Source organism: Pleurodeles waltl, chromosome 9 (genome assembly GCF_031143425.1).
Source record: "Pleurodeles waltl isolate 20211129_DDA chromosome 9, aPleWal1.hap1.20221129, whole genome shotgun sequence".
Lineage (NCBI taxonomy): Eukaryota > Metazoa > Chordata > Amphibia > Caudata > Salamandridae > Pleurodeles > Pleurodeles waltl.
In genome coordinates, this window is record NC_090448.1 from 628,835,012 (window position 1) to 628,853,755 (window position 18,744).

Genomic DNA, 18,744 nt, shown 5'->3' on the forward strand with positions numbered 1-18,744 from the left:
GGTCACCCCCTGTTGAAGTCTTGGACACCCTTGTCTTGACCCAATGGTCCGCCTTCTTTCCCAATTCTTGGGGAGAAATTGGTCCTAGGTCTACCAGATGCTGATGCAGTTTATCATTGAAACAATTACTTAACAGGTGTTCTTTCACAAATAAATTGTACAGCCCATCATAATTACTTACACCACTGCCTTGAATCCAACCATCTAGTGTTTTCACTGAGTAGTCTACAAAGTCAACCCAGGTCTGGCTCGAGGATTTTTGAGCCCCCCTGAATCTAATCCTATACTCCTCAGTGGAGAATCCAAAGCCCTCAATCAGGGTACCCTTCATGAGGTCATAAGATTCTGCATCTTGTCCAGAGAGTGTGAGGAGTCTATCCCTACACTTTCCTGTGAACATTTCCCAAAGGAGAGCACCCCAGTGAGATCTGTTCACTTTTCTGGTTACACAAGCCCTCTCAAAAGCTGTGAACCATTTGGTGATGTCATCACCATCTTCATATTTAGTTACAATCCCTTTAGGGATTTTCAACATGTCAGGAGAATCTCTGACCCTATTTATGTTGCTGCCACCATTGATGGGTCCTAGGCCCATCTCTTGTCTTTCCCTCTCTATGGCTAGGATCTGTCTTTCCAAAGCCAATCTTTTGGCCATCCTGGCTAACTGGATGTCCTCTTCACTGGGGCTATCCTCAGTGATTTCAGAGGTGTTGGTCTCTCCTGTGAGGGAACCAGCATCTCTGACTATTATTTTTGGAGTCAGGGTTTGAGGGACCCTGTTCTCCCTAGATAGGACTGGTAGGGGGGAATTTTCCTCCAAGTCACTATCCTCTTCCTCTGAGTTGCCACCCTCAGAGGGGTTGGCCTTTTCAAACTCTGCCAAAAGCTCCTGGAGCTGTATTTTGGTAGGTTTGGGGCCCATTGTTATTTTCTTTATTTTACAGAGTGACCTTAGCTCCCTCATCTTAAGATGGAGGTAAGGTGTGGTGTCGAGTTCCACCACAGTCACATCTGTGCTAGACATTTTGCTTCTAAAAGTTGGAATACTTTTTAAGAATCTACAACTGGTTCTAGAATCTAATTCAAACTTTTACAAACTTTTAAACTCTAAAAAGAAATGCTAAACAGGATCTAACACAAGGCCCTAGCAGGTCTTTTAAGAATTTAGAAAACTTTTCAAATTGCAAAAATGAATTTCTAATGACAATTTTGGAATTTGTCGTGTGATCAGGTATTGGCTGAGTAGTCCAGCAAATGCAAAGTCTTGTACCCCACCGCTGATCCACCAATGTAGGAAGTTGGCTCTGTATGTGCTATTTCAAAGTAAGGAATAGCATGCACAGAGTCCAAGGGTTCCCCTTAGAGGTAAAATAGTGGTAAAAATAGATAATACTAATGCTCTATTTTGTGGTAGTGTGGTCGAGCAGTAGGCTTATCCAAGGAGTAGTGTTAAGCATTTGTTGTACATACACATAGACAATAAATGAGGTACACACACTCAAAGACAAATCCAGCCAATAGGTTTTTATATAGAAAAATATCTTTTCTTAGTTTATTTTAAGAACCACAGGTTCAAATTCTACATGTAATATCTCATTCGAAAGGTATTGCAGGTAAGTACTTTAGGAACTTCAAATCATCCAAATTGCATGTATACTTTTCAAGTTATTCACAAATAGCTGTTTTAAAAGTGGACACTTAGTGCAATTTTCACAGTTCCTAGGGGAGGTAAGTTTTTGTTAGGTTAACCAGGTAAGTAAGACACTTACAGGGCTTAGTTCTTGGTCCAAGGTAGCCCACCGTTGGGGGTTCAGAGCAACCCCAAAGTCACCACACCAGCAGCTCAGGGCCGGTCAGGTGCAGAGTTCAAAGTGGTGCCCAGAACACATAGGCTAGAATGGAGAGAAGGGGGTGCCCCGGTTCCGGTCTGCTTGCAGGTAAGTACCCGCGTCTTCGGAGGGCAGACCAGGGGGGTTTTGTAGGGCACCGGGGGGGACACAAGTCCACACAGAAATTTCACCCTCAGCAGCGCGGGGGCGGCCGGGTGCAGTGTAGAAACAGGCGTCGGGTTTGCAATGTTAGTCTATGAGAGATCTCGGGATCTCTTCAGCGCTGCAGGCAGGCAAGGGGGGGATTCCTCGGGGAAACCTCCACTTGGACAAGGGAGAGGGACTCCTGGGGGTCACTTCTCCAGTGAAAGTCCGGTCCTTCAGGTCCTGGGGGCTGCGGGTGCAGGGTCTCTCCCAGGCGTCGGGACTTTAGGTTCAAAGAGTCGCGGTCAGGGGAAGCCTCGGGATTCCCTCTGCAGGCGGCGCTGTGGGGGCTCAGGGGGGACAGGTTTTGGTACTCACAATATCAGAGTAGTCCTGGGGTCCCTCCTGAGGTGTCGGATCTCCACCAGCCGAGTCGGGGTCGCCGGGTGCAGTGTTGCAAGTCTCACGCTTCTTGCGGGGAGCTTGCAGGGTTCTTTAAAGCTGCTGGAAACAAAGTTGCAGCTTTTCTTGGAGCAGGTCCGCTGTCCTCGGGAGTTTCTTGTCTTTTCGAAGCAGGGGCAGTCCTCAGAGGATGTCGAGGTCGCTGGTCCCTTTGGAAGGCGTCGCTGGAGCAGGATCTTTGGAAGGCAGGAGACAGGCCGGTGAGTTTCTGGAGCCAAGGCAGTTGTCGTCTTCTGGTCTTCCTCTGCAGGGGTTTTCAGCTAGGCAGTCCTTCTTCTTGTAGTTTGCAGGAATCTAATTTTCTAGGGTTCAGGGTAGCCCTTAAATACTAAATTTAAGGGTGTGTTTAGGTCTGGGGGGTTAGTAGCCAATGGCTACTAGCCCTGAGGGTGGGTACACCCTCTTTGTGCCTCCTCCCAAGGGGAGGGGGTCACAATCCTAACCCTATTGGGGGAATCCTCCATCTGCAAGATGGAGGATTTCTAAAAGTTAGAGTCACCTCAGCTCAGGACACCTTAGGGGCTGTCCTGACTGGCCAGTGACTCCTCCTTGTTATTCTCATTATTTTCTCCGGCCTTGCCGCCAAAAGTGGGGCCTGGCCGGAGGGGGCGGGCAACTCCACTAGCTGGAGTGTCCTGCTGGGTTGGCACAAAGGAGGTGAGCCTTTGAGGCTCACCGCCAGGTGTGACAATTCCTGCCTGGGAGAGGTGTTAGCATCTCCACCCAGTGCAGGCTTTGTTACTGGCCTCAGAGTGACAAAGGCACTCTCCCCATGGGGCCAGCAACATGTCTCGGTTTGTGGCAGGCTGCTAAAACTAGTCAGCCTACACAGATAGTCGGTTAAGTTTCAGGGGGCACCTCTAAGGTGCCCTCTGTGGTGTATTTTACAATAAAATGTACACTGGCATCAGTGTGCATTTATTGTGCTGAGAAGTTTGATACCAAACTTCCCAGTTTTCAGTGTAGCCATTATGGTGCTGTGGAGTTCGTGTTTGACAGACTCCCAGACCATATACTCTTATGGCTACCCTGCACTTACAATGTCTAAGGTTTTATTTAGACACTGTAGGGGTACCATGCTCATGCACTGGTACCCTCACCTATGGTATAGTGCACCCTGCCTTAGGGCTGTAAGGCCTGCTAGAGGGGTGTCTTACCTATACTGCATAGGCAGTGAGAGGCTGGCATGGCACCCTGAGGGGAGTGCCATGTCGACTTACTCGTTTTGTCCTCACTAGCACACACAAGCTGGCAAGCAGTGTGTCTGTGCTGAGTGAGAGGTCTCCAGGGTGGCATAAGACATGCTGCAGCCCTTAGAGACCTTCCTTGGCATCAGGGCCCTTGGTACTAGAAGTACCAGTTACAAGGGACTTATCTGGATGCCAGGGTCTGCCAATTGTGGATACAAAAGTACAGGTTAGGGAAAGAACACTGGTGCTGGGGCCTGGTTAGCAGGCCTCAGCACACTTTCAATTGTAAACATAGCATCAGCAAAGGCAAAAAGTCAGGGGGCAACCATGCCAAGGAGGCATTTCCTTACAAGTACCCATCGTGAAATGGTCCTCTTCTGCACCATCTTCCCCTTCTTTGCACGCACATATCTCACAAAGAGTTGATCATCTGCTCGGAAGTCTTTGGTACAATCAAGATAGAACGCCAACGCTCTTTTTGGGTCCAGACAGTGGAGTCTCTCCTCTTCATGAGAGAGATGTGGGAGTGCATAAAAGGTAGGCAAGGTGATGGACTGTCCAACATGGAAGGGTGTCACTACCTTAGGTAGAAAAGAAGCCCTTGTGCTAAGCACTACTTTCTCAGGATGTATGGCAAGAAAAGGTGGCTTAGATGACAGAGCATAGAGTTAATGGACTCTGCAGGCAGAAGTAATGGCAACTAGAAGGCAGTTTTTATAGTCAAGAGCCATAAAGGACAGTTGTGAAGCGGCTCTAACAGGGTACATATAAGGTATGTTAAGACCAAGTTGAGATCCCATTGAGGCATGATGAATGGGATAGGAGGAAGTAGATGTGTGAGGCCTTTAAGAAACATCCAAACTATGGGAGATTTAAATGAGGAAGGCTGATCTGGTAACCTCAAGAAAGCAGAGATAGCAGAGAGATATCCCTTAAGAGTGCCCAAGGTGGAACTCTGCCAGGCAAGGGAAGAATAAAGAGAAGAACCAGAGAAAGAGGAGCAGACAGATTTGTCGATGCACCATGCCACAAATTTCTTCCAATGACAGGCGTGTACAGTTTTGGTTGAGGGACGCCTGGCTGCCAAGATAACGTCACAGACTTCAGGTGGCAGGTCAAAAGACTTCAACTGTCGCCGCTGAATCTCCACGCATGAAGCTGCAGAGTTGACAGGTTCAGGTGGAGGACCTTCCCCTGCCTCTGCGACATAAGATCCTCCTGAAGGGGCAGTCTGATCAGAGGAACTATGGCCATGTTCCAGAGCTCGGGATACCAGACGCTTCGTGCCCAGTCAGGAGTCACCAGTATTACTTGGGCCCAGTCTTGCCTGATCTTAAGCCCGAAACTGCACTGTATCCAGAACAGCTCCGATGAAAGGGAGCATCTAAGGAGTCGGATGTGACTTCGGCACATTGATAGTAAACCCCAGCAAATGCAAAAGGTTTGCCGTAGTCTGGAGGTGGGAGACGACTGTCTGGGGAGAGTTCGTCTTCAACAGCCAATTGTCGAGGTAGGGGAAGACTGGGACCCCTAACCTGCGGAGATGAGCTGCCACCACTACCATCACTTTTGTGAACACCCGAGGGGCACTGGTAAGGCCAAAGGGGAGCACGGTAAACAAAGTGCTCTTGACCTACCACGAATCGTAGGTAACGTCTGTGGGCGGGCAAGGCTGGAATGTGGAAGTATGCTTCTTGTAAGTCCAACGCTACTATCCAGTCTACGGGATCCAGGGCAGATAGGACCTGAACCAATGTTAACATTCTCAACTTCTCCTTTTTGAGGAAGAGATTGAGGGGCCGAAGACCCTTGTCCTTTTTCGGAACCAGAAAGCAGCGGGAATAGAAACCACGACCTACTTCTGGCAACAGAACCCTCCCTATAGCTCCTTTGACCAAAAGGGCCTGAACTTACTCGCGAAGAAGCGCCATATGATCCTCCGATATCCAATTGTATGAAGGTGGCATGGCTGGAGATGTCTCATAGGGGAGGGAGTATGTGAATAGCGTCCCAAAAGGCATGCGGTGTACACGGACCGCAACGCTAGACTGTTGGAAGAAAACAACTTCTTCCCCAAATTATCCAGTCTTCTTGATTCCTATCCTGGGGTGCGGCAGGGAATGCGCCAGATGAAGAAGAAGCCTGGACGACAAGGCTCTCAGGTGCGGGGTGTTGGGTGAGGAATTTTGGGTCTGACGGCGCAGGCTGATGATGGCGGGCAATAGTCCTAGTCACAGGAGCCCCTGTGCTGGGTCTGGACCAAGTACCCAAAGAACGTCTATCAGTCCTTCAAAGAGTAGAAGGGACTCAGAAGAGGAAGACCGCGGTTGAAGCACGTCGGTTAAGATATTAGGCCTAACCTCCACAGAAGGTAGCTCGAGGTCCAGGACCCCACCCGCCCTTCTCACCACCATGGAATAAGAAGCACCTTCCTCCGTTGCCACGCTAGGGCTAGAGAGCATACCAGTGTCAGGAGAGGTATCTAGACCACTGGCATCACCCAAATCCTGCACCCAGTCCATTTGGGGGTCAAGCTGGTGTTCCAAAGGCTCCAGCATCCCCTCCATATTCTCCCCGTATCCATACCCACAGGAATAAGGGTCTAGATCAACCCTGGGCCCAGGAGAGCCCATAGAGAATGGAATCGGCGTCGAGCAACATCGTTCCGGCTCCAGGTCATCAGGTATGAGGATGGATCGATGTCTACTGTGGGCCCACCGACGTCGGAAGCGTTGACGTCTGACCCGACACCGGGGAAGGTCGCCGTGGCACGACCGGCGTCGGGACGGATCTGCAATTGGATCCGAACGGGCCCTACGGAGCCATGGCCAAAGCTGTGCCCGAAGGTGAGTCGGACTGGCCAAAAATTAGGCGCATGGCCTCGTCAAATTCTTTAAGTTGGGCAGGGGTGGCTCCAGCTCCCGGGAAGTCAGGAAAGCGTGGAGCCGACCCAGATGAAGGTTTTGTTGACAGAGGCCTAGAGCGTCAATGCGCTTCCCGCATTGCATCATCCGATCGATGGGGTGAAGCCGAAGAACGCTTGTACTTCTTCGACTTCTTTTTGCGACCCGAATGCCCTGATGACTTGGAGGACGAGCAGTGGTGGTGACTCTGCGGCCGGTCCGAGACCTTCCTCGCAAACAAGACCGTGAGCGCCACGGAGTCGAGTGGGCTTTAGGGACCGCTCCCTCAAAGCTTTCGGGTTCATGGCCTGACACTCGGAGCACGACTTTGGGTCGTGATTGCGCTCCAGGCACCAAAGACACAAGAGGTGCGGATCCATCACCGACATAGTTCGGTGACAGGAGTCGTAGGGCTTAAATCCGGTCTTGTGGGACATCCCTCGATGCATCCAAGAACTCATCAAAAACTTTGACAAAAGTGACGACGTAGTCACAAAATGACTGAGGTAGCTCTCTACGGATCTGCATGTAGGCAGGCACGGAAAGAAAAGAACTGACGTCAGCACGCCGGGGTGGCGCCTACATACGACCGCGAGGTCATCACGGCGAACACAACGCCAACGGAGTCAACCAAAGCTTCCTGACGGCACGCAGAGGTACTGTTAGAAGAAAAATCTTCATATCCAGTCTGACGCCTGGGGAAATTAAAGGGAAGGACTCTGCAACCAGAAGTCTGCTGGAGTGTGTAGAGGTTTGGGTGGACTAACCTGATCGCCTGTTCCACAAGGTATCTGGGACCCATGCCCTTGTCCACAAAAAAGGCTGGGAAGCCTGTTAAATGTGGTGACTGCAAGGATATGTGCATGGTCACAGACCCCTTCTATTGCCATGAAAGAGGAGGAAGGTGGATTGGGGTTGACGAGGGGCCACTGACAAGCCCAAGGACCTGGCCACAGCCCTACTGTCCTTGAAGCACTCCTGCGCTGAATTTGCCTTGTCTCCAAAAAGAAGAGCCATGAAAAGGGCATGTCCATGAGGAAAGCCAGGCCATCCACTGAAAAGTGAGATGTTCTCAGCCAGGAGTGACACCGCAAGGCCACCACTGATGAAACTGCTCTACTCAGTCAGTTGTGTCAAAACCACCTATGATGGTGAAATCTGTTGCATCTCTCCTGTCTGCAACAGCATGACAGAGTGTGGTCTGGACCTCCTTCAGGATTATAGGCAGCACTTTCGCTACCGAAATTCATAGTGTATGTGATGAACGGCCCAATAGACAGGCTGTGTTCACTGATAGCAGTGCCAGGAAGAGAACAGTCTCTTTCCAAACCTGTTCAGCCTCCTAGATTCCCTATCCTGTGGAGTGGTAGGGAATGCCCCAGGGTGGATGCGGCATGAGGAGGCCTGGATCACAAAGTTTTCCAGGGTAGGGTGCTGGGTAAGGGAACTGGGATCCCTAGGAGCAGGGTGATGGGAGAAGGCAATCGTCCTATTCACAGGAGACACTGTGCAGGGCTTGGGCAAGGCCCCAAAGTAGGAGGTCCATAGGGGCTTCATTGCAAGGGCTGTGACGGGGTGACTCCTGGCTGAAGCATCACCATTAAGACATTAGTCTTGACTGCCATTGAGGAAAGGTTAAGGTCCAGGACTGAAGTTGCCACAGTAGTAGGGTAAACCAGGCCAGTATCAGTTGAATTGTCCAACCCACTGGCCCCACCTAGTTCCTCATACAGTTTTCCTCCACAACGGAGCCTTTACTATAAGGCTCCATAGACCTCTCCCAAACAACTTCCTCACAAGGCCTATCCAACACATCAACTAAGGCACTGGCTCTGCTCCAAAAAGAACGTCCGAGTGACGCAGGACATGGTGTCAGATGACAACCATCTGGCTCTGTGATGGAGTTGGGAATAAAGATGGGGTTGGTGCTACAGCACTGGAGCGGGTGCAAGGAAAGTCTCAGGCCAGAGTGGCATCAAGGGCGAACCCGCCAGCATGGCCCCAGGAGTAGACCCTCCTGCGCTCATAGGGCCCACAGGTGCTCCTGAGGGGCCGGGCGCCCAAAGATGAGGTGCAAGGCCTTAAAATTCCTTCATCTGGGGTGGGATTGCTCTGGGAAAACCGGGGAAGTGTGGTGTGGACCCAGGATCAGGCCCTGCCGACTCATGCAGCCTGGAAAGCAGATGCTCCCTCATTTCGTCAGATGACTTAGAGGACACGGGTAAAGCTTAAGAGTATTTGGACTTCTTGTGCTTGCGGTGTAACCCTAATTCTCATGATGACTTTGAGACAATAACGACGTGACGATAAACGTCGGGAGTGGTTCTGCTACCAGACCAGGGCCTTGAGCGTCCCAGAGTCGACCTATGACAGGCTCAACATAATTTGAAAGCACCCGGATTCTTTGGTGACATCCTCACACCGGGAGAAAAATCTCAAAAGTGTAGACAATAAGTAAAAAAAGATCAGACAAAAAGCGACTGAGTGGTAGCTCAATCCAGATCAGAGTTATCTGGTGCAGAAAGGAAAGAACTGCCATTAGCCCGCCAAGAGGGCGCCTATTTAGGTACAGCGCACGCCACTTCTGGTGCTGACGCCACCTACTGGAGCGCAGGGGTACTGATCCAGTCTGGCGCCTTGGAATATTTAAAGGTAAGGAATCTGCTGCTGCAAGTGTCAGATTTGCCTCTCAGTTCACTAACAGTATTGTTGTTGGAGTGGGGTGGGTATGAATGCTTCTAAGTTCATGTTTAGAATCCATCACTTAATAAATGCTTCTCAATGCAGTGATATAATGTGATGCAATAAGGTTAAATGCTTGTCAAAAACAATATTCTTTTAAAAATGTTGAAGTTATTTTATCATTTTTTTATTATATTATCTATTGCATTATTTCCAGACCTAATATTCCTATCCCTCAGCTTGTGTATGAGCTTTTAAAGCAAAGATGAGCTCTTAGAGCCAAAACAGACCGTTGGCTCGGCTTTCCCTGTTAAATTTGATGACTAGCCAATCTCTATAATTATTTTTATAACAGATACTTTAGTTATCCTTTGCTCAGTATCTCGCTCTGGGGAGCAACAACTTGTTTTGTGAAATTCTAGCTGGTTTCCAAGGGTCTCCGAAGGATAATCATTCTTACTTCTGATGTTAATAGAGAAGGATTTTTCCTTAGTGACACAAAGTTGTTTTAAAATTACAAGTGCAATGTTTTTTTTTAACATAAACTGAAACAAACACTCAAAAAATTTATTTTTCCAGTTCTAGCACTCTCTCCTAAGTAAGTCTATATTATTTTACTAACTGCCATTGTTTGCCCTTCACACTTCAAGCTGAACGCAGATATTACTGCAACTGTCTTGTCTTCAGAACCCAACCAGCAGCCTGGGTATAACTTCTTCTTTGACCTCTGTTGGTGTTAGGCAACCAGGACCGAATGGCGCAGTCTGCATTTACAAATGTGAGCATGCACTCTGTTTGGCCATTAAGTGCGCGTCCATCTGATGTTCGGAGACTGACTCTTGCAGCAGAGGGAATCAAAAGGAGCTAACAGAAAGTTCCTAATGCTGCAAGCGTTCCTGTGACCCAAGAAGGCAGAGGTGCTGGAAAAAGGTTTAGACGAGTGGTGCTGCTATCAATGTTACATTACTGAACTCAGAGGGATTCTGAAACATCCAAGCATCACACAAGGAACAAGTGTCACAAATGAGCCATGCCCACATAGCAGAAGAGTAGCAACGGTGTTGTATGTAACTGGTGTTACATTTAGCAGTACAGGGTCACAAATGTATTACTAAAGCATTGGGTGGTAGACATTGCAAGTAATAGACAGCACATTTACCACTGGTGTGACCACTACATTTGCACCAACATACAGAGCACAAACAATGTCTTTCAAGGAATACCTTTAATTTGTGCATCACCATTTGTGCATCACCAAGTAAAGGGTCTTGATTTTTTTCAGTCCTACTGCAATCCTTGTTTTTATAGCACTTCAGAATTAGAAAAAAGTGCTCCATTTGTGCTTTCCTAAATATATATTTTGTAATATTAGTACTGTTCATGTTCAGGTATTTAAATGTTGTTGTGTTGGAAGAAAACAGCCTTTCCTTTTCCCACCATCAAGACTGTCACATCGTTTGCTTTACAAAATCCTCAAACTCTGTGATAAGCTACAGAAAAGTAAACACCAGTCTCTCCATGTTAAAAGAATAAGTAGCAATTTGTCAGAAGACTGGACTGACATTTGTTCTCTGTTTCTGAATGAACAGAGAATGTGACAGGAAAAAACAACTAAATGTAAAGTCTTACATAATGGTTGTTCACCTTTGAAACTATTTAGAGGTCCTCCCAGGGCTCAAGAGGCTGCTGCATTTGGGCCCTCAAACCTCTGGGCTCCAGTGCATTGCACCATCTGCAAGACTGGTAGCTATGCCCCTGTGATGAATTACTGTTACCACAGCAGTTCTGCATTGACCACACGTTTCACCCAATTCAAGGGACCAATACTGGTGAAACCTTCAAACCCCTCTCCACCAGCTCATGGAGAATAACACAACAAGGAATAAATTCAAAGCTATCATGGAAGATGAACTCAAAGTACCATCAGATCTAAAGCAATGTTCTACATAGCAGACCTGTTCCCCTCAGCATTAGTCAAGAAACATATATGTGCTGTGTAAATACTTTGACGTTATGTTCCTACACGGTGCTGGATTCTGGAAGATAGCATTCTCCCAAGAGCCTTGAGTTCCATCAAATAATGCAGCTGGCAAACAGTGCACACACGCTAACTCTTCTCTGCCTTTTCTACCCTCTCACAGGTGCTAAAACCACACTCTTCTGCTCCAATTCCAACAGGCATTGGTAAAGTCATTAGCTTTCGCCGGTGAGGCCTACTGGCTTTACCAATGCTTTCAGCCATGGTGTACAGCATAGTGGGTGCTATACACCATAGCTTACAGAAAAAAAGGAAGGAGAATCAGGAACCCCATGAATCATGTTTTGGCATGTGCATGGCTTCAGCAAGTATACGCCTAAAAAAGAAAAAAAAAAAATTTCCTTTAGATGGAATGATGAATATGTGAAAGAAATGTTAGCACAAAAGCACTTCTGTAAAACGTAGTAAAAAATGTGCTTTATTATTAATATTTTTTTTTTTTTTTTTTTTTACACAAGACATGGACTTTTTTTCTTTTTTTTTTACCGATCCAAAAGGGATGAGTAAGTAAGAAAGAAATTCAGCATGGAAGTACTTTACTAAAACATACTGCCACATTGATTAAAACAAACATAGGAGCAAGGTGCCAGAACAGAATGGGGACAGGATTGCAGCAATACAGCAAGTGGGGGAGAAGCAACACAAGGAAGAGAACACAAGTGAAAAGAGAGAAAACGATGGCAAAAGACAGCAATGTCAGGCAGAAGTACACAGACGAGAGAGCAACACAAGTGCAGGTGTGGGAGAGAGAGACATGGTTGAGAGAGAGCAAGATAAAGAGGGGGGCAAAAAGCTGACGAGGGAGTTAGCTTGAAAGCATATGCCCTCTCATTGAGTAATTAAAAATTAAAAATAGTTCTCTATGAAAGTATGCCTAGAAGTGAAGAAATTTAATAGATGGTAACGACGCTTTGCTCCATGGCAGGGCAAACAGAGGTAGGACCAACTGAAATGAGTAGTCATTGAATAGAAAGCAAGCAAATAAGAGTAACAGTCAAGCTAACCAATTGTAAGAATCGGCGGGCTGCAAGCGCCTGTACATTCTTTTTAAGCCTACAATATGTGTGTTTTGCAACCAGGCATCTTGTGCTGGCTAGTAAGGTAGAAAAAATAATACCAATCAAGCAATTACTATAGCATGTCACTTCTTGCATGTTCTAGTGCCACATTAATTCTAATGCTCCTCTCTTTTCCTACTAAGTACTTTACCAGATGGACACTCTACAGGCGACCAACAAGACAAGACGTCACTAGAGAAACGAACAAAATCCACATCTTTCAGCCTAGAGTGTAACAGAAAAGCACCTACGTAAATAAAAAAAGAAAAAAGAAAAAATATATATTTTCTATTATTTCTAAAGGAGGTTTAATGTTTTGAACCAGCGATGGCGACAAAGTCCTAAAGTAGTCAAAAGTGGAAAAAGGTCAGTATCCATAAATTAAGAAATCTTCAGAATTAGAGGAAGAAGGAAAAACATACACACCATCGCCTCTCAGTTGTTTCTCTAAATTAAACAAGATAGGAGACATGCCTGCTGTTAGAAAAAGCGAAAACAAAATATACTGTATAGTATCTGTCAAAAGAAATGCAGAAAAATGTTAGCGTCTTCCTCTCCAGAAAACAATGACGGCATCTTCTACCAGGGGGAAAAAAAATCATGTCTTACGTTCGAAAAGTGAAAAACCCCACAGCAGTTCTCACCAGAGAAAGAAATGCAAACAATGGGGTTTATCACGAATAGGAATACATCTTTACATCACTAACCAGAAAAAGAACAGAAAAATTGTATATAAAGCCAAGTATATAAACAAAATCTAGAACATTCAGAATATTTAAAAACATCAGACAACTGAAATTAGCTCCACATCAGTCATCCTTGTAAGTCTTCACTAGTGGGGTTGCTCATGTTTCAGGCACAGCTAGTGAGACCTCGTCTTTCATTTAGGTTTACTGCACTTGTGATTTAAAGGCCTCCTCCCTCACTTTCAGCTTAGTTTCTGTCCGTGTATATGTTTGTGGGGTGTTCGGGAGGAGGTAGCTGGAGAGTAAGGACAGTCTGTTTTCTGACTTTTAAAATGATCTGCTTCAGCGACCATACTGAAGTGCATTTTTTCGGTATATGGTCCCCGAGCAGGTGCTTTACCTTGGGCATAGAGCAACTGTGCATGCCCGGGCAGGCAGACTGAGGCCCACCTGTAAAACGATAAAGCACAAGATGTTGAAAAGACGGAGATGAACTCAGGAGGAAAGTACATGCAGGTGGCAAAGATGGGGCTGACGGTAAAGCACATAAAAGTAAATGGGCTTTCAATAAAAGGGCAATAAGCAAGATGTTTTTTGGCCCAATATAATGGTCCACCTCCAGATCAATCAACAACAAATACATTCAAAATATGATCTTCAAAGATTTAAAAAACTTGGATGAAACAAACTTTCCACATTCTGTGTAAACCAGGTATCGTTTGAGGGATTCAAGGATAATTTTGCTCAGATGCCAAAAGTAAAGCATCTGTTCGTGGCATGTAGTACAGTAGATTCACACGTTCTGAATACACATCTAGTGTTGGGTTTGGATGTGCGAAAGTTCTCACCCCCCCCCCCCCCTCCCCCAAAGACCTCCCAAGAGGTAAAGGAACTCCTCTGTGATATTGCGCATGAGCATTGACTTCATTGTTAGATTGTTTTCCTGCAGTCGTGAGTGTGAGTAAGAGTGAGGAGGGTGGGGTGCATGCGAATCTACAGCACTACATGCCACAAATAGATGCTGTAAGGAAATGCCTCCTTGGCATGGTTACCCCCTAACGTTTTGCCTTTGCTGATGCTAAGTTTTGCTTAAAAGTGTGCTGGGACCCTGCTAAAAAGGCCCCAGCACCAGTGTTCTTTCCCTAAACTGTACCTTTGTCTCCACAACTGGCACAGCCCTGCCACCCAGATAAGTCCCTTGTAAATGGTACCCCTAGTACCAAGGGCCCTGATGCCAGGGAAGGTCTCTAAGGGCTGCAGCATGTCTTATGCCACCCTATGGACCCCTCACTCAGCACATGCACAGCGCCGACATGACACTCCCCTCAGAGTGTCATGCCAACCTCACACTGCCTGTGGCTTAGGTAAGTCACCCCTCTAGCAGGCCTTACAGCCCTAAGGCAGGGTGCACTATACCACAGGTGAGGGCATGTGTGCATGAGCACTATGCCACTACAGTGGCAAAGCAAAACTTTAGATATTGTAAGTGCAGGGTAGCCATACAAGTATATGGTCTGGGAGTTTGTCAGACACAAACTCCACAGTTCCATAATGGCTACAGTGAAATCTGGGAAGTTTGCTATCAAACTTCTCAGAACAATAAATGCACACTGATGCCAGTGTGCAATTTATTGTAACATACAACCAGAGGGAATCTTAGAGATGTCCCCTGCATACCAATCCGACTTCTAGTGTAGGCTGACCAGTTTCTGCCAGCCTGCCACACACCAGACATGTTGCTGGCCACATGGGGAGATTGCCTTTGTCACTCTGTGGCCAGGAACAAAGCCTGTACTGGGGTAGAGGTGCTTCACAACTCCCCCTGCAGGAACTAACACCTGGCAGTGAGCCTCAAAGGCTCACCTCTTTTGTTACAGCGCCCCAGGGCACCCCAGCTAGTGGAGATGCCCGCCACTCCGGCCACTGCCCTCACTTTTGGCGGCAAGGCAGGAGGAGATAATGAGAAAAACAAGGACTTAAGGTGTCCTAAGCTGAGGTGACCCCTGCCTTGAGAAATCCTCCATCTTACTTTTGGAGGATTCCCACAATAGGATTAGGGATGTCCACAAAGAGGGTGTAGCCACCCTCCAGGACAGTAGCCATTGGCTACTGCCCACCCCGACTTAAACACACCCCTAAATTCAGTATTTAGGGGCACCCCAGATCCCCGGAAATCAGATTCCTGCAACCTGAAGAAACAAGGACTGCTGACCTACAAGCCTGCAGAGAAGACGGACGACGACAACTGCTTTGGCCCCAGCCCTACCGGCCTGACTCTAACTTCGAAAACCTGCAAACAGCGACGCATCCAACAGGAACCAGCGACCTCTGAAGCCTCAGAGGACTGCCCTGGCCTAAAGGACCAAGAAACCCTCGTGAGCAGCGGCCCTGCTCAAAACCAGCAACTTCTTTGCAACAAAGAAGCAACTTTCAAAGACAGCACGTTTCCCGCTGGAAGCGCGAGACTTCACTCTCTGCACCCGATGCCCCCGGCTCGAGATCCAGAGAACCAACATCACAGGAAGGACTCCCCGGCGAGTTCGAGCCCGTGAGTAGCCAGAGACGACCCCCCTGAACCTCCACAGCGACACCTGCAGAGAGAATCCAGAGGCTCCACCTGACCGCGACTGCCTGTAGCAAGGGACCCGACGCCTGGAACCAGCACTGCACCTGCAGCCCCCAGGACCTGAAAGAACCGAACCTTAGCGCAGGAGTGACCCCCAGGCGACCCTCTGCCTAGCCCAAGTGGTGGCTGTCCCGAGAAGCCCCCCCGTGCCTGCCTGCATGCACAACTAGAGTGACCCCCGGGTCCCTCCATTGATTTCTATCTGAAACCCGATGCCTGCTTTGCACACTGCACCCGGCCGCCCCTGTGCCGCTGAGGGTGTGTTTTGTGTGCCTACTTGTGTTTCTTCACCCTCTCCTCCCCCCCCCCCTCTTGCTCTACAAAAAAACCCTGGTCTACCCCCAGAGGACGCAGGTACTTACCTGCTGGCAGACTGGAACCGGAGCACCCCTGTTCTCCATAGGCGCCTATGTGTTTTGGGCACCTCTTTGACCTCTGCACCTGACCGGCCCGAGCTACTGGTATGGTAACTTTGGGGTTGCCTTGAACCCCCAACGTGGGCTGCCTATGCCCCAGAACTGAGACTTGTAAGTGTTTTACTTACCTCCCAAATTAACCTTTACTTACCTCCCCCCAGGAACTGTTGATTTTTGCACTGTGTCCACTTTAAAAATAGCATATTGCCATTTTTTTTACAAAGACTGTATATATTGCTTTTATGCAAAGTTCCTAAGTTACCTAAGTGAAGAAACTTGCATTTTATGTGTTTACTTCAAATCTTGAACATGAGGTCATTAACCCCTTCTGTGCCTTGGACGAGGTCACCTCGTCCAAGGCTACAGTTCCCGTGTGCCTTGGACGAGGTCACCTCGTCCAAGGCACACGGGAAATTGGGGGAGCGCTAGCGCGCCCCCCCTGTGCACCCCTCCCGCCCCCCAAGGTGGGGATGGAAGGGAACGACCTTCCCCTTCCACCCCCGTGATGTCAGCGCGCGAGCTGATTTGTCACAGGGGCCTCCCCCATCGCGCTGGAAGCTCTGCAGGGAGGGGGGCAAATTTATTTTAGGCCATTTCTGCCCCCGGGGGGGGACACAAACCTCTAGGCGCCAGGCAAATTTTTTTTGTGTGTTTTTTTTTTTGTGTTTGTTTGTTTTTTGAGAGATGGGGAGCGACCCATCAGGCAAGGGTCGCTCCCCTGGTGCGCAAATTGTATTTAGACCATTTCTGCCCCCCTTGGGGGCAGATTGGGTGATTTTAGGTCAATCTGCCCCCAAGGGGGCAGAAACCACTAGGCACTGGGGATTTGTTTTTTGGCACCAATGTCACACAGGGGGAGCGACCCCGTAGGCAAGGGTCGCTCCCGGGCAGGGGGGGGGGGGTAAAATTTATTTTAGGGCATTTCTGCCCCCCCCCCCCCCCCCCCCCCCCCCCCCCGGGCCGGCAGAGCTAGAGGCCAAAATCCACAAGTAGGCACTTTTTAAAAAACACCTCTGTTTTCTGTGAAAAAATATGTTGTGTCCACGTTGGGTTTTGGGCCATTTCCTTTTGTGGGCGCTAGGCCTACCCACAGAAGTGAGGTACCATTTTTATCGAGAGACTTAGGGGAACACTGGGTGGAAGGAAATTTGTGGCTCCTCTCAGATTCCAGAACTTTCTGTCACCGAAATGAGGAAAAAGTGTATTTTTGGCCAAATTTTGATGTTTGCAAAGGATTCTGGGTAACATAACCTGGTCAGAGCCCCGCAAGTCACCCCATCTTGGATTCCCCTGGATTTCTAGTTTTCTTAAATGCGCTGGTTTGCTAGGTTTCCCCAGGTGCCGGCTGAGCTACAGGCCAAAATCCACAGGTAGGCACTGTTTTCTATGAAAAACTGATGTGCCCACGTTGTGTTTTGGGCCATTTCCTTTTGTGGGCGCTAGTCCTACCCACACAAGTGAGGTATCATTTTTATCGGGAGACTTGGGGGAACGCTGGGTGGAAGGAAATGTGTGGCTCCTCTCATATTCCAGAACTTTCTGCCACAGAAATGTGAGGAACATGTGTTTTTTTAGCCAAATTTTGAGGTTTGGAAAGGATTCTGGGTAACAGAACCTGGTCAGAGCCCCACAAGTCACCCCATCTTGGATTCCCCTAGGTCTCTAGTTTTCAAAAATGCACAGGTTTGGTAGGTTTCCCTAGGTGCCGGCTGAGCTACAGGCCAAAATCTACTTGTAGGCACTTTGCAAAAAACACCTGTTTTGTTTAAAAAAATTAGGATGTGTCCACGTTGCGCTTTGGGGCATTTCCTGTTGCGGGCGCTAGGCCTACCCACACAAGTGAGGTATCATTTTTATCGGGAGACTTGGGGGAACGCTGGGTGGAAGGAAATTTGTGGCTCCTCTCAGATTCCAGAACTTTCTGCCACAGAAATGTGAGGAACGTGTTTTTTTAGCCAAATTTTGAGGTTTGCAAAGGATTCTTGGTAACAGAACCTGTTCCGAGCCCCACAAGACACCCCATCTTGGATTCCCCTAGGTCTCTAGGTTTCAGAAATGCACAGGTTTGGTAGGTTTCCCTAGGTGGCAGCTGAGCTAGAGGCCAAAATCTACAGGTAGGCACTTCGCAAAAAACACCTCCTGTTTTCTTCCAAAAATGTGGATGTGTCCACGTTGCGCTTTGGGGCGTTTCCTGTCACGGGCGCTAGGCCTACCCACACAAGTGAGGTATAATTTTTATCGGGAGACTTGGGGGAACGCTGGGTGGAAGGAAATTTGTGCCTCCTCTCAGATTCCAGAACTTTCTGCCACAGAAATGTGAGGAACATGTGTTTTTTTAGCCAAATTTTGAGGTTTGCAAAGGATTCTGGGTAACATTTTTATCGGGAGACTTGGGGGAACATAGATTAGCAAAACAAGTGTTATTGCCCCTTGTCTTTCTCTACATTTTTTCCTTCCAAATATAGGAGAGTGTGTAAAAAAGACATCTATTTGAGAAATGCCCTGTAATTCACATGCTAGTATGGTCACCCCGGAATTCAGAGATGTGCAAATAACCACTGCTCCTCAACACCTTATCTTGTGCCCATTTTGGAAATACAAAGGTTTTCTTGATAGGTATTTTTTACTCTTTATATTTCAGCAAATTAATTGCTGTATACCCGGTATAGAATGAAAACGCACTGCAGGGTGCAGCTCATTTATTGGCTCT

The 18,744-nt window shown here is 47.9% G+C and overlaps 1 protein-coding gene across 1 annotated transcript in view; it reads right to left on the reverse strand.

Annotated features, from left to right (window-relative positions):
• ARHGAP35 (Rho GTPase activating protein 35) overlaps positions 1-18,744 on the reverse strand; it is a 425,684-nt gene that overhangs the window by 184,416 nt on the left and 222,524 nt on the right. The gene's annotated exons all lie outside the window — the stretch shown is intronic.